The sequence below is a fragment of the Miscanthus floridulus genome, chromosome 15 (assembly GCF_019320115.1).
Source record: "Miscanthus floridulus cultivar M001 chromosome 15, ASM1932011v1, whole genome shotgun sequence".
Taxonomy (NCBI): Eukaryota; Viridiplantae; Streptophyta; class Magnoliopsida; order Poales; family Poaceae; genus Miscanthus; species Miscanthus floridulus.
The window spans coordinates 18,268,984-18,283,585 of NC_089594.1; positions in this window are offsets into that span (position 1 = coordinate 18,268,984).

The following is a 14,602-nucleotide window of genomic DNA, read 5'->3' on the forward strand; positions in this document are numbered from 1 at the left end:
ATGAAAGTAGATAGAAAGCGAAGATAATGGAGTACCAACCAATCCAAGGTTACTTTGCTTATAATGGAGTACCATACATGCAAGAAGGAAGAGGCAACACATTATGATGCCACAGCATTTTAATTGATTTTGAAATACTTATAATGGAGTACCATGCATGTAACTGATTATGATTGCTTTCACAAAGAAGGGTCGTCTTCATCCACCTTGGAAGCACATGAGTATAGAGGAACTCTGTTCTTTTGCGACCGTGGCTTGGAGGGGAGCTAGTGCCAAAACTTTTCAAAGTTTTTGACTCTACTTCAATTCACATCAAGGTACATGTATGTGCACTTTATTTGTAGTCTTTGCTTTAGAGACCTGGGGAAATTGTGGTTTTCCAAAGGTAAAGAATGTTGAATCTTGATTCCAGTTTCAGATTTGATTTTCGACACTGTTTTGACAGGATTGTTGGGGTTCATATGTGTGAAGACTGCTCGTGTTAAAATTGATATAGCTCCAATTCAAGGTGTGGTGTTATAGCTAAAATTTAGACTATGGCACTGTTGCTTTATATTTGGAGAATATTTTTTCAGTTCATGGCATTGTGAATAGTAAAGAATAAGCTAGCCTAATCGATTTGAATTATTAGCCACTTGATTCTCTGTCCTATCAGGAAGACACCACCCCTTCCAATGTGAAATCGGGTAATGTCTAGTCCATTTGTTTTCTTCACAAAACATTTGTCTTATATGAGCAAAAAAAAACATTTTTCTTATATGAGACTTGGTTTTTTCTTTTCCCCATCTCTTTTCAAATATAGCGCCATATTCTAGTTGAAGCATTGAAACTGTCCTTAAGATTAAGGAAAGCATTTGTCTTTTTCTCATCACTAGCCATACTAGAATTGCTACCAGGCCGCGTGCATCGAACTAGATATACTCAGTTGCTACACAAATATTTTTTAGAGGCAGTTAGATCAGAAACAGCTCTTAGAGATGGTTTCAGAGACAAACCGTCTCTGGAAATCAGATTTGTGTCACCAACCACGTCTAGATTCTAGGACAGCTAGCGTTTCCAATCACCCCTATACACTACTGGAGACGGCCTCTTTGCCGAGGGCCTGAGGCCCTCGGCAAAGGCCCATTAACCCTCGGCAAAGGCTTTGCCGAGGGCGGCCCTTGGCAAAGAGCTCTCGGGGAATTTTAAGTCAGCGAAGAGGGTCTTTGCCGAGGGCCCTTTATCGGGCACTCGGCAAAGCCTTTGCCAAGGGCTGGAGCGGCACTCGGCAAAGAAAAACAGCCGTCACGGCGCCGGCGCCTGGGACGGAGTCTTTGCCGAGGGCCGTCTCCGGGGGCCCTCGGCAAAGAATTATTCTTTTTTTTGAAAAATCTTTGCCGAGGGCCTCCAACCATGGCCCTCGGCAAAGAAATGTGCAGAATTTTTCCAAAAAATCTTTGCCGAGGGCAATGGAACGGCCCTCGGCAAAGAATTATTCTTTTTTTTTTGAAAAATCTTTGCCGAGGGCCTCCAACCATGGCCCTCGGCAAAGAAATGTTGCAGAAATTTTATTTTTTTTTAAAAAAAAATCTTTGCCGAGGGCAATGGGACGGCCCTCGGCAAAGGACCCTTCTTTGCCGAGGGCCTTGGTCATTGCCCTCGGCAAAGAGGCAGAAATTTAAATTTTTTTTTGTTTTTTGCATTCCATCGACACAAGCATTTCATATATATACATATATATATATATATATATATATATATATATATATATATATATATATATATATATATATATATATATATATCAACCATCACATATATATATATATCACACAGAACCCATTTTCTCACAATATATCACAACCATAATTGTGAACCACAAATCACAATATATTACAACGACAAGTCACATGTTCATCATCATTCACATGTTTATTACGACAAGTTCATGAAATCTAAGCACAAGTCAGAACCGTAAACCACAAATATTACAATAAAGTCCAACCACATCACCTAGCACTAGTCCTGATCAAGGTAGCCTATGAGACGGTGTGAAGGAAAGGCGGGATCACCCGGTGACGCACTACCAAATTGATTGGAACCCGCGGACGGAGGCTGCACAAAGGAGCAGAGATTGCATGTGTGAGTAATCCGGGAAAACAGTTTTGGAACTTAGAGATTGCATCTAGTAATCTAGGAATACAAAAAGATTAGACTCAATTGAAAATTTCCGCAGCACCTGCCCTGCACAGGGAGGTTTTCAAAACCTGCAAGAAACAACGGCACGAACGCCGACATCCACAACGGCACGAACGCCGACATCCACAACGGCACGAATGCCGACATACATGCAAAACACAAGCGAAAAGTGAACTTTCATACTTACAGGAGTAGCTGCAGGAGTAGGAGGAGGAGCTGAAAACTGCACAGGTACACCCGATGCTTGCCCAAGACTTTGCATGATCACCATCATCTCCGCCATCTGCTTCTGCGCGGCCTCGAACGTGACCTGCTGGGCCTACAGCTGTGCGGTCAGTTCCGCGTTCTGCTCTTAACTTTGCCTTTTTGTTTCTTGCAGCTCGGCCTGCAATATTTCACTCCAATGTATCAGTAATGCAAATCTAATTTAGGTGTGTAAATATCAATGTACGACGAGTAAAACAGGAATTACCTGGAGTGCCTGGACCTGCTGCAGTGCTGGAGAAGGCCGTGAGTGTATGGGCTGGCTGGAGCTCGTGCTCCGTGCTCAAATAGCATCGAGGGAGGGAACAGTGGTGGAGTCGATGGCGCCGTCTGCAATCCACAGCCGCCCATGCTTCTTGCCTCATCCGAGCCTCATGATCGTCTCTGCATCAATGGGCTCAGTGCGCACATTGTAATCTTCCCCATAGATCTCCCTTACCGAAGACGTGTACTCTTGGACTTTAGTGTATACGTTCGGGTCGGAGTACACCTGGGGCGGGGCAGCCGGATCGAAGGAGACAGAGGACGACGCCCTGCCCATGTGGGACATAGCCCACGCAGAGAACTCCAAGACCTCCTCGCCCAGGTGCGTAGCCTCCTGCAAGAAAGACGGGAAGATGGTGAGAAATCAAGCAGAATTGAGCATCAAAATAAATGAAAGAAATCACTTACGTATGCTTGTTTGTATCCGGGGAGGCTGCGGCTGCCTTGATGGTGAGTTGGACCTTGCCTCATCAGACGCTGTTCCCGCAGCCTCTCGTGCATGCCAACAAAGTCCTGTGATAACCACTTGTCCACGATCATTGCCCAGCACTCAGGATACGATCGGCACCACCAAGGAATCACCTACAAGTCATCGAGTATTTGACATATAAGAAGATGAAATTGAACCTACTTAATATCAAAGCAAATCATTATGAATGTTATTCGCCTACCTCAAGGTACTGGTCCCGGGTCAGCGTAATCAGTCTTGCTTGAGGCTTGGGGAGGGACTGCTTAAGTACCGACCTGTAGTAGTCTATGTGGGCTTGGACGCGCCCATGGTGGTGCATCTCGGTGACGTACTTCCTACAAGCTGCGGCAGCCGCCCGATCCGCCTGGGCCTTAAGTCCTTCTTCGGCCTTGAAAATTTTCTGCATACAAAACCGATGTATCCATTCATTATTTCAATAAAACATTTAACCAATGAATGAGATGTATTAAGCAATGTTGTGCGAGAGAAACTTACCCAAAACTCCGCCAATACCCGCTCCTGCTTGTTGCGGTAAGTGTCATCCGTGACCAACGCGTACCTGTCCCAGTTGGAGGCCGGCTCCCGCACCACCGGCTCTTCGGACAGTTGCACAATGCTGGGGTACCATTTCCTGCACAAAACACTAAGGATGTTCGCGGGGGTGCGTGCTGGAGTACCTGACAAAACCAACCAGGACCTGCACAAGTGATTAAGAAAATTTATCAGTTTCTTTTATGATTTCCAACATATCTTATGAAGTAGTTGTGATAACATCTATAGTTACTTACCTCTTTGCCATAGGCCGAGTCACTGGGCGGTTGTGAGGAAGCGGAACCGGAGGGAGGCTCGCGGGATCTCGCTCGTAGGGAGTCCGGGTAGCGGTACCCCCTCCGTCGCCCTTGAGCCCCTCGCCTCCCTCACCCTCGAGCGCCTCACCCTCGAGCGCCTCACCTCCCTCGCCCATCTGCTGACCCCTCTCGTCCTCCGACGAGGATGTGGTCGTGGCCGTCACGTGCTCCTCCTCCAGCACCTCGTCATGTGGCGAGGGAGGAGACCGCTGCCTCCTGCGGCTGCTGCCCCTGGTCATCCTCTCGTCACCTCCTACGGACGCTGCCCCGAACGACGACCCCTCACCTCGAAGGAGAGGGTGGTCTCTCCCATAAACCGAGGGCGTGTCACGGCGTGGACGTCTGCTCGCCATCTTTGTTCAATCACCTGCAATCACAAAGAATGAACAAGACTAATTAGTACATATATTAGAAATAGATTCAAAATAAATAAATAAATAAAATAAACATAGTATTACATGTACTAGGAATAATCTTCATGATTGGGATCATAGGTCTCATCATCACTGTCAAAATTGTCCAAATGGGCAACACTATCCGAAGGTTGTATGTTGTCATCGTAGTCATTGCCTAGAAGTAATCGCTCAAGCATTGCTATGTCCTTGGCATTTACCACCACATCTCCATCGACCTCGCCATCAACCATTTCGTTGTCTACTTCCATTTCGATTGCTTCGTGTAAGACTATCTCAAACGTGCCTGGTAGCCCATCTTCTTGATAGAACTGTCCATCATATGTGTTTGCATTGAAGTTGTAATCTTCATCGTTTGGGGCAGGTAGTTTACCGTGTGGAGATACCTGGTGCACAATAGCCCAACCCTTAAGATCCTCTTTGTCTTGGTTGGCGTATGGAGTATAATACACCTGCACGGCCTATTGAGCCACAATGTAGACATCTTTTCCAGGATAGATGGAATCTTCTCGAATCTCGACTAGCCCAAGATGAGGGGTTTGTCTCGTTGATCGAGGATTAAACCAGTGGCATTTGAACATGATAGGTTTAAGAGGTTTGTCTCCATGAAATGAGAGTTCATAGATTTCCTCAACTCTACCATGATAGTCGAGGCCATCAGTGCCGGGCGTACAAACTCCGCTATTTGTGGTTTTTCGTTTGGGCCGAATCTGCTCGTAACTTGTTATGTGGAAGCGATATCTGTTCACGTCATAGCCGGTAAATGATTTCACCCTAATGTCACAGCCGTTTGCAACCTGTTTCAACTCGTCACTCATGGACGAACCAGTCTGGGCCTGCAAGGTGAAGCATGATAGATCGTTATACTAATCAAACGTACGATCACCTTAGACGATCGAACGTACGAGCTAAATTGGACATTACCTTTTATCTGAACCAAGAAATAAAATCAGGCCTCCCCGCTCCCGCACCCCGCGAAACAAGGGTGTCTTGTTCATGCGAGGTAGGATCCCTTGATTGATGCCCGAATTCACGAACAAATTCCCTGTTCGAACAAGAATCAATGGGGTTGGATGCAGAATAGTGACAACGTATTGAAACAAGTTCGTTGAGAACTTAGTTGATGAACGGCTGCACCTCGGTAAGGTTATTCAACACATATAGCATGATACTGCTCCACTCTTCATTTCCCAATAGCTTCGGGGTTGATCCACTTGCGCCGCCGAGTTGGCCTTGGAAAAGGCTGAGGGTCGATTCATTTTCGCCAGCATTATAATGAGGGAGTGGATTATGATTGCTAAGAAGGTTTGGCTTGTAGTATTGCATTGTGAAGTTTGCCACCTCCTCCCGAAGGCATGCCTCTGCAATGGAAGCCTCAATTCTGGCTTTATTTGTACATTTTTTGTGAAGAGTCTTTAGACATCTCTCGATTGGATAGCACCAATGGGCCTGCACGGCCCCCCCAAACGTGCCTCGGACGGGAGGTGCACAATTAGATGCTGCATCGGCAAGAAGAAGCCGGGTGGAAAGATCTTCTCTAGTTTACAGAGCAACACAGGTGCCGCTTTTTCCAAGTCCTGAGCGACGGTCCGAGATATCTTCTTGGCACAAAGCTGGCGAAAGAAAAAGCTTAACTCTGCCAACACTAGCCAAACATGCTCAGGGACAAAGCCTCGGACCATCGCCAGAAGAAGCCGCTCAATCCATATGTGGTAGTCATGACTCTTCATCCCGTTGACTCGCAGAGTGCCTAAGTTCACTCCCCTGCTAAGATTCATTGCATATCCATCTAGGAACATTAACGTCTAGATCCATTTTAGTACTTCCCTCCATTGATCGATTTGCAAGACGAAATTGACCTTAGGCCTTTTCCAGTTCTTGTTTCGGCCACTAGGAGGCTGCATCGCTTGATTCGGTCTATCGCATAACGTCGCTAGGTCCACTCTAGCCTTAACGTTGTCCTTAGACTTGTCAGTGTCCATGAGAGTTCCCCAAAGTGCCTCGACGATATTCTTTTCAGTGTGCATTACATCAATATTATGTGGCAGAAGAAGGTCATCGAAATAGGGGAGCCTCATCAAGCCGGACTTATGAGTCCACATATGTTCCTCACCATATCCCACAAAACCAACTTCTTCATTGGGCACGAGAGCATCTATCTGAGCACGAACCTCGGCACCAGTCCTCAAGTGCGGTTTAGGGTCTGTCACTTTGACACCTTTCGTAAAGCTCTTGATGTCTTCTCTGAATTCATGGTCTAGAGGGAGGAAATGACGATGCTGGTCGAACGATGAATACTTGCCACCCTTCTTCAACCAAATGAACCTCACAGCTTCCTTGCATATTGGGCATGGGAACTTCCCGTGAAGACACCCGGTGGCAAATAACCCATACACCAGGAAGTCATGCAGGGAGTAGTGGTACCAAACGTGCATTTTGAAGCTTGTCTTTGTAGCTCGGTCGTATGTCCATACCCCCTTCTCCCAAGCGTGGATCAATTCATCAATCACAGGCTCCATGAACACACCCATATTACTCCTCGGGTGTCTAGGAATTATCAACGACAAGAATACGTTATGCCGTTGAAAGGAGATGCCGGGAGGGAGATTGAGGGGGATAACAAAAACGGGCCAGCATGTGTATGGGGCAGCCATCATTCCATAAGGATTGAACCCATCTGTTGCCAGCGTGACACGTACATTACGGGCCTCAGCTGCTTTGTCACGATGTTTGTCATTGAAGTACGTCCATGCTTCAGCATCAGACAGATGTACCATCTTCCTAGGATTGTACCGTTTGCCATCTTTGTGCCATGTCATCTGTTTTGCGCCGTTGGATCCTCGGCAGGAAAGGAAGGTGCCGTAGCACTGTCGCGAGGATCGGAATCTGCTTTTTCTGACCATCACCAGAGTCTACCTCTAGATACCTAGAGGATTTACACTTCGGACAGTAATTTGCGTCCTTGTGTTCTTTCCTAAATAGGACGCACCCCTTCAGACAAACATGTATCTTGTCATACAGCATCTTAAGCATACGAAGGAGTTTCTCTGCCTCATACAAGTTCGTCAGCAAAGTGTGCTTCTCCGGTAGCATGGTGCCAAACACGGCCAACATCTTATCGAAGCCTTCTCGACTCAGGTTTAACTCGGCCTTCAACCCCATTACGCGTCCAACCGCATCCAGCTGAGAAATCGTTGTACGCTCGTGAAGGGGTTTCTATGCCGAGTGTAACATTTTGTAGAAGTCCTTTGCGGATTCCTCCATCTCCTCCTTCTCACGTCGTTCAGCGAAGTGAGCTTGGTGGGCGTCATCTACCATGTCTGCTACCCCGACATCATCATCAAAAGCCTCGAGGTGTGCTCTCACCACCTCCGCTCTTATATGATCTGCTTCACCATGGTAGATCCACTGCTGATAGCCATGTGTATAACCATTGAACACAAGATGTCTACCCATGGTCTTCTCGTCTATCTTTCTCCTGTTGTCACATTTGCTGCAGGGACACCAAAATAGAGAATGTCCTCCTGCTCCTGGGCCAAATGCATATTTCAAGAAATGATCTGTCCCCTTCACCCATTCATAGTCGTAGTCACTACCGCTTCTCCAACCCATGTACATCCACTGACGGTCCTCCATCCTTTAACATTTACATCACAGAGTATTGTGACCATCGATTGCATCTACGCGGTGTTCCTAATGTCTAATAGGTGAGGATAGGTCCTAATCCCACCCGTGGATGCGTAGATGAGGTCAGTTTCCAGGCTCCGTTCCTCTCCGAGACAGAATTTCGGCAGCACCTCCCCGTTGTTCTCCCGATACACATCCTGCCAGGGAGAGTGTGTATCCGGAGAACAATAGGGAAGAGCTGCCGAAACTCGGTCTCGGACCGGAGCAGACCATGGAAACTAACCCATCTACGCATCCATAGGCTGTCCAAAAAATGTGGACAATCCGAAACAGATACGGTCGTAGATATGCAAAGATCCGCATACCTACGACCGTATCTCTTTCGGACGGGAGACGCCTAACTAGGTTACTCTATCTAAGACAATGATACGAGAGGAGGGCTTATTTATACCTAGGGTGGTGGTGGAGTCAGGCTAGCGGGGCAGTGGCGAGTCGGGGCAGTGACGAGGCGATGCTGTGCAGGCAGACCCACAACGCCAACGGAGAGGATCGGGGTCGCCGAGTCCCCTCTGACGTGCTCTTCTCTGCAAAAGAAGAAACACAATACTATAAGTTGAAAATTTTGGTAGAACCTCCCCTGTATGGGGAGGTTTCCAAAACCTACAAGAAAAAACTGGCACGATGGCCAACAACAACATATCAAGGGAACAAATACGGCACGATGGCCGATAGCCAGATATATATTAATCCACCACCAACACACCACCACCTCCACCACCACGACCACACCACCACCACCACCACGACCACACCACGACATCCACCACAACGACCATGACCACACCACCATATCCACCACAACGACCACACCACCACATCCACCACAACGACAATACCACCACCACCTCAACGAACACACTACCCTCCTTCTCCACCTCCACCTCCACCTACACCTCCACCATTGCACACCACCACCACCTCGACCTCCACCTAGACCTCCTCCTTTACCAGCATTGTAAACCATGAAGCGAGGGAAGGGCAAACCTAGACGTCGGAGGGACGTCGGAGGCCGCGGACGGGGCGAGGGTTGCGGACGGGGCGGCGTCAAGGGGGCGGGGTGGGGCACCTCGGAATGGGGGCGGGCACGACGGACAGCGTGGACGGGGTTGGCGGTGGCGTGGGGTCCTCCTCCTTCTCCGGTGGCTGGCGGATGGCGCGGAGGTTCTCCTCCTCCTCTGGGCGGGCCGGCCGGTGGGCGTGGGCGGGCGGCGCGGCCGGGGCGGGGCACCTCCGGCGGGTTGAGGCGAGCGGCGGGGAGCGGCTCCTGCGGTGGCCTGCTCCTCCTCCCTCCTCCTCTAGCAGCCGGGGGCCAGGGGCGCGCGGGGTGGCGGTGGCGGCCGGGCGCGGGGCGGCGCGGTGGTGGGCGGCGGGGCGCACGGGGCGGCCGGCCGCGCTACGGTGGGGGGCGCGGGGCAGCGGCGGGGCTAAGCAGCGGCGGCGTCAACCGTTCTGTGGGCGGGGTGGGCTCTGGCCGATTTTACGGTTGGGCACTTTGCCGAGGGCCCAGATCCAGGGCCCTTGGCAAAGATTTTTTTTATTTTTTTTAAATATTCTTTGCCGAGGGCCATCGGCCAGGCCCTCGGCAAAGACCCCCTTTGCCGAGGGCCAGGCTAGGCCCTCGGCAAAGATTTTTCTATGGGCGGGGAATTTGGGCGGCTGGCCGATTTAGGGTTGGCCCTTTGTCGAGGGCCCAGATCCAGGGCCCTCGGCAAAGATTTTTTATTTTTTTTAAATATTCTTTGTCGAGGGCCATTGGCCAGGCCCTGGGCAAAGACCCCCTTTGCTAAGGGCCAGGCTAGACCCTCGGCAAAGAGTTTTTTTTGGTTTTTTGAACCCAGTTTTTTGTGGTGCTATAATACATTATTTAAATCTCAATTTTAAAATTTGGGCCAAATTTGACTTTTTTTGATATATTTCCCTAATTTATTTCTTTTCGTTGATTTTTTTTCGAATATTTCAAATTTGAACTGCAGGTGGATGGAATAATGCAATTTAGTGATTCAAAAAATGTTATTCATGGTATTTGGTGTATGTTGAGTCCCTATCCACGAACTCGCATCAAATTTCGGGCATCTTCTTCACGTAACATGACGAGGAACTTGTCGGAAAAGTGTTTTTAAATTATATAAAATTCATACGAAGTCTAAAAATCATGAAACTTGTCGAGGTGTCATGTTATCGCTTGTGTAGGCTGTGGTAAAAATTTGAGAAGGTTTGTAGAGATGTCTGGGTTTTAGGCATCCGACGTCACAACTTGCTCGAAACCTTCTCAAATTTTTACCACAGCCTACACATGCGATAACATGACACCTCGACAAGTTTCATGATTTTTGGACATAGTATGAATTTTATATAATTCAAAAACACTTTTCCGACAAGTTCCTCGTCATGTTACGTGAAGAAGATGCCCGAAATTTGATGCGAGTTCGTGGATAGGGACTCAACATACACCAAATACCATGAATAACATTTTTTGAATCACTAAATTGCATTATTCCATCCACCTGCAGTTCAAATTTGAAATATTCGAAAAAAATCAACGAAAAGAAATAAATTAGGGAAATATATCAAAAAAGTCAAATTTGGCCCAAACTTTAAAATTGAGATTTAAATAATGTATTATAGCACCACAAAAAAACTGGGTTCAAAAAACAAAAAAAAAACTCTTTGCCGAGGGTCTAGCCTGGCCCTCGGCAAAGGGGGTCTTTGCCCAGGGCCTGGCCAATGGTCCTCGGCAAAGAATATTTAAAAAAAATAAAAAATCTTTGCCGAGGGCCTGACGGTGGGCACTCGGCAAAGACTAACGCCAGTGGCCGCCGTGACCCATCCGGCCATATTTGCCGAGGGCTAGGCCCTCGGCAAAGATTTATTTTGCCGAGGGCCAGGCCCTCGGCAAAGGCTTCTTTGCCGAGGGCTCCTGGGGCTGGCCCTCGGCAAAGACCCCCTTTGCCGAGTGTCCGAGATCTAGCCCTCGGCAAACCCACAAGCCATCGGCAAAGAGGACGTCTCCGGTAGTGATAGAAATAGGTGTTGAGAAAAAAAAATCATATTTTTTAGAATAAAGTACGATGAAAATTAACTTCATATCAAAGTTGCAGAATCAACGAGATCTAATCCAATACTTTATAGTTGACAATTTTTTTTTTAATTTGAGACCATTTAGGTGCTCAAATATACGTATCAAAGTCTTAGATTTTGAAATTCAAAATTTTGAATTTTTCAAATAACATCATATAGAGACATATCATATATCAATGTTATAGTGCGTAACAAAATCCAAAACATTGTAGATGAAGTTTTTTCTATTTAAGATCGTTTAGGGGTTGAAATAGGGTTTCTCCTGTATTTTTACTATTTTGTATGACCGATTTTTAGTTTGTGGAAATACGTTTTTGAGGGACGACTGATCCTAAAATTCGATCTAGCATAGAAAATCCATGGAAATCGATTATTAGGAACGATTGTAAAGCCGCCCCTGGAAATGGTTAGTTTTTATATATGTTTGGTGTTAGAGGCTGTTGATAAAATGATCACTATAAATCTAATCGAGCTACTCCTAGAAATGCTTTTGTGCTGTCGTGACTAGATCATGGAGGCCATCAATCTTTAGTGCTGCGTGTGAACAACCATCAAAGGTGTGGGTACACGGCAAAATATTCGGCGGAAACCATACACATCTTATCCTAAGGCATGTCCAAACGTTATTTGAAACTTCTATTTGTTACTTTAGTATGAATTTCGACAAAATGACTTTGTATCTTAACTTTTGTGAGAACGTATATCTATATATATATATATGTGTGTGTACTATAAGTGTGCGCCATTTTAAATTTATTGAAACTTGTGTAAGTATGTTTTGCTAGATGTTTCTCACGGTTGCGTGGCATGTCTCCCCTGCCCGTGGTGGATACATAGGCACTAATACGATCGTGTAGCTAGATCAGGCTTTTTCTTTGACCGGAAAATAAAGCAGGTGAGCGACGACCAACGGTAGCCGTATGTCAAGGAATCGAAGACCAGAACGGTGAGACAGCAAGGCAGAAAGAACGAGCCACTTCCAAAGTGCTATCTGGTACCTTTTGCGTCGTCGTCGTGTATTGACCGGAACAGCCGGGTGCGCGCGTGAGTGAAGCAGGGCCTGCTGCTCGAGGCGTCGGGAGTCCGGTCCCGGGATGTTACGCGCACGGCGCACGCCGATATCGTCAGTGGCGGCACCGCCGGCTCCGCCCGTCATGTACGTAACACACATTTTTTTTGATGCGCCCAGCTGTACGTCAAGAGTCGTCAACCCTTGGTCGTAAGCACACTTCTATGCTAGTGCTCTTGTCAACGTCGATCCACCAGTGTCTTGGTTAGGAACTTCGTTCCACATGCTGCAAAAATGGAGATCAGGCTGTTTGGTTGTTCCAGACAGATGTCTTGGTTGGCACCACGCATGCCCTCAGACGTCCGAGTAGGACCTTCCGAAGGCATGGTGTGGCTGAAGAACTCTCCTTAGCCGGGGGAATACACGAGGAAAATCTCCGACCTATTAGTTGAAAATATAGAAACTAGTTTAAAAAATACACTTATGTAACTTTAAATTTTTTGAAGCTTAACACATATGTAGTGCATCCATATATGAACTAAAAAAATGTTGAGATGCAAAGTCATTTTTTAAAAGTTAATATGAAAATAACAAAATTCATGTGCATGTATACTAGAAGACAAAATCTAAATTTTTTGTCTTGTAGTGCTTGTACAAATGAAATTTGTGATTGTTGTATGAGTTTTTGGGAACTGAGTTTACATATATACTAAGTTTTGCATGTGAGTAAATATATAGATGCACTACATATATATCAAGTTTGAAAAAAAATTCAGGTTACGAAAATACATTTTTTTTAAACTAGTTTCCATGGTTCCACCTATTCAATACTTCAGCCCCTAAACAATTTTAAATGAAAAAAATGAACTATAAAGTTTTAGATTCATGGAGCACTAAAACTTTAGTTTAGGGTGTGCTTCCTTCTGAGGTGGTTTGAAAAATGCAAAAAAAAATTAATTTCAGAATCTAAGAAATCAATTTCAAAATCTAAGAAAAATAATTTTGAAAGCTTAAATGATTTTATACAAAAAGTCATCAACTATAAAGTTGTAGATCTCTTCATTGGACTTGATTTTTCAAAATCTCTACAACCTTGATACAAATTTTGTCTTCATTCGACTTGATTTTCAAAAGTTTGATATTTTTTTTGTGTTGCTCCTCTTTTTTGAGACTGACCATATTGTCTACCGCTTCTAAAAATCGATTTTTACAGGATGTTAGTGTTTTCAACCACCTTCAAAATATATGGCACTTTTAGGGATGGCTATATACATCAACCTCATCTAGAAATCAATTTCTAGAGATAGGTTATCTTTTTTTGCGAAGGGAAAGGGGACTTATATTAAATCTTGGCACAGTACATTCCCAAATTACACATGAAAAAAACATAAAATATAAAATACATAATTCTATCTAGATTCTTCCATCGTCTTCTTCCCCAATGGCTTCCTTCGAATTCCGAAGCCAAAGTACAGTCATTATGCCGAATCCAACGACAAACCCCAAAATATTGGACATGCCGCAAGATCCAATACTTCGGAACCAGTCCAAAACACATCTAAATCGCTGAAACAATATCGATAGTTGCATCGTCGGGTGCGACATAGGATGCAGAATCATCATCTGGAGACCTTGATTTCTTCTCCGCGGCCATCGACAACGAGATCGATGGCTTGGAGTCGCTGTCCTCGTATGGGGCTCCTAGAAGCACCCCTCCCCATGTAGATAAAAGGCCTCAAATTGGTCGTCCGCCCATGAAATCGACGCCTGCAACGGCGATCTCATCATGGCAATCACCGAAATCATCGCAGGACACACGATCCCGACTGAAAATCATCTGATTTCGCTGAAAATTTATTTGGACTCAACCCTAAGACACTAGAAAACTGCGAGAAAAGGAAGGGTCCCCTCCCCTTCTGAGTATAGAGGAACTCTGTTCTTTTGCGACCGTGGCTTGGAGGGGAGCTAGTGCCAAAACTTTTCAAAGTTTTTGACTCTACTTCAATTCACATCAAGGTACATGTATGTGCACTTTATTTGTAGTCTTTGCTTTAGAGACCTGGGGAAATTGTGGTTTTCCAAAGGTAAAGAATGTTGAATCTTGATTCCAGTTTCAGATTTGATTTTCGACACTGTTTTGACAGGATTGTTGGGGTTCATATGTGTGAAGACTGCTCGTGTTAAAATTGATATAGCTCCAATTCAAGGTGTGGTGTTATAGCTAAAATTTAGACTATGGCACTGTTGCTTTATATTTGGAGAATATTTTTTCAGTTCATGGCATTGTGAATAGTAAAGAATAAGCTAGCCTAATCGATTTGAATTATTAGCCACTTGATTCTCTGTCCTATCAGGAAGACACCACCCCTTCCAATGTGAAATCGGGTAATGT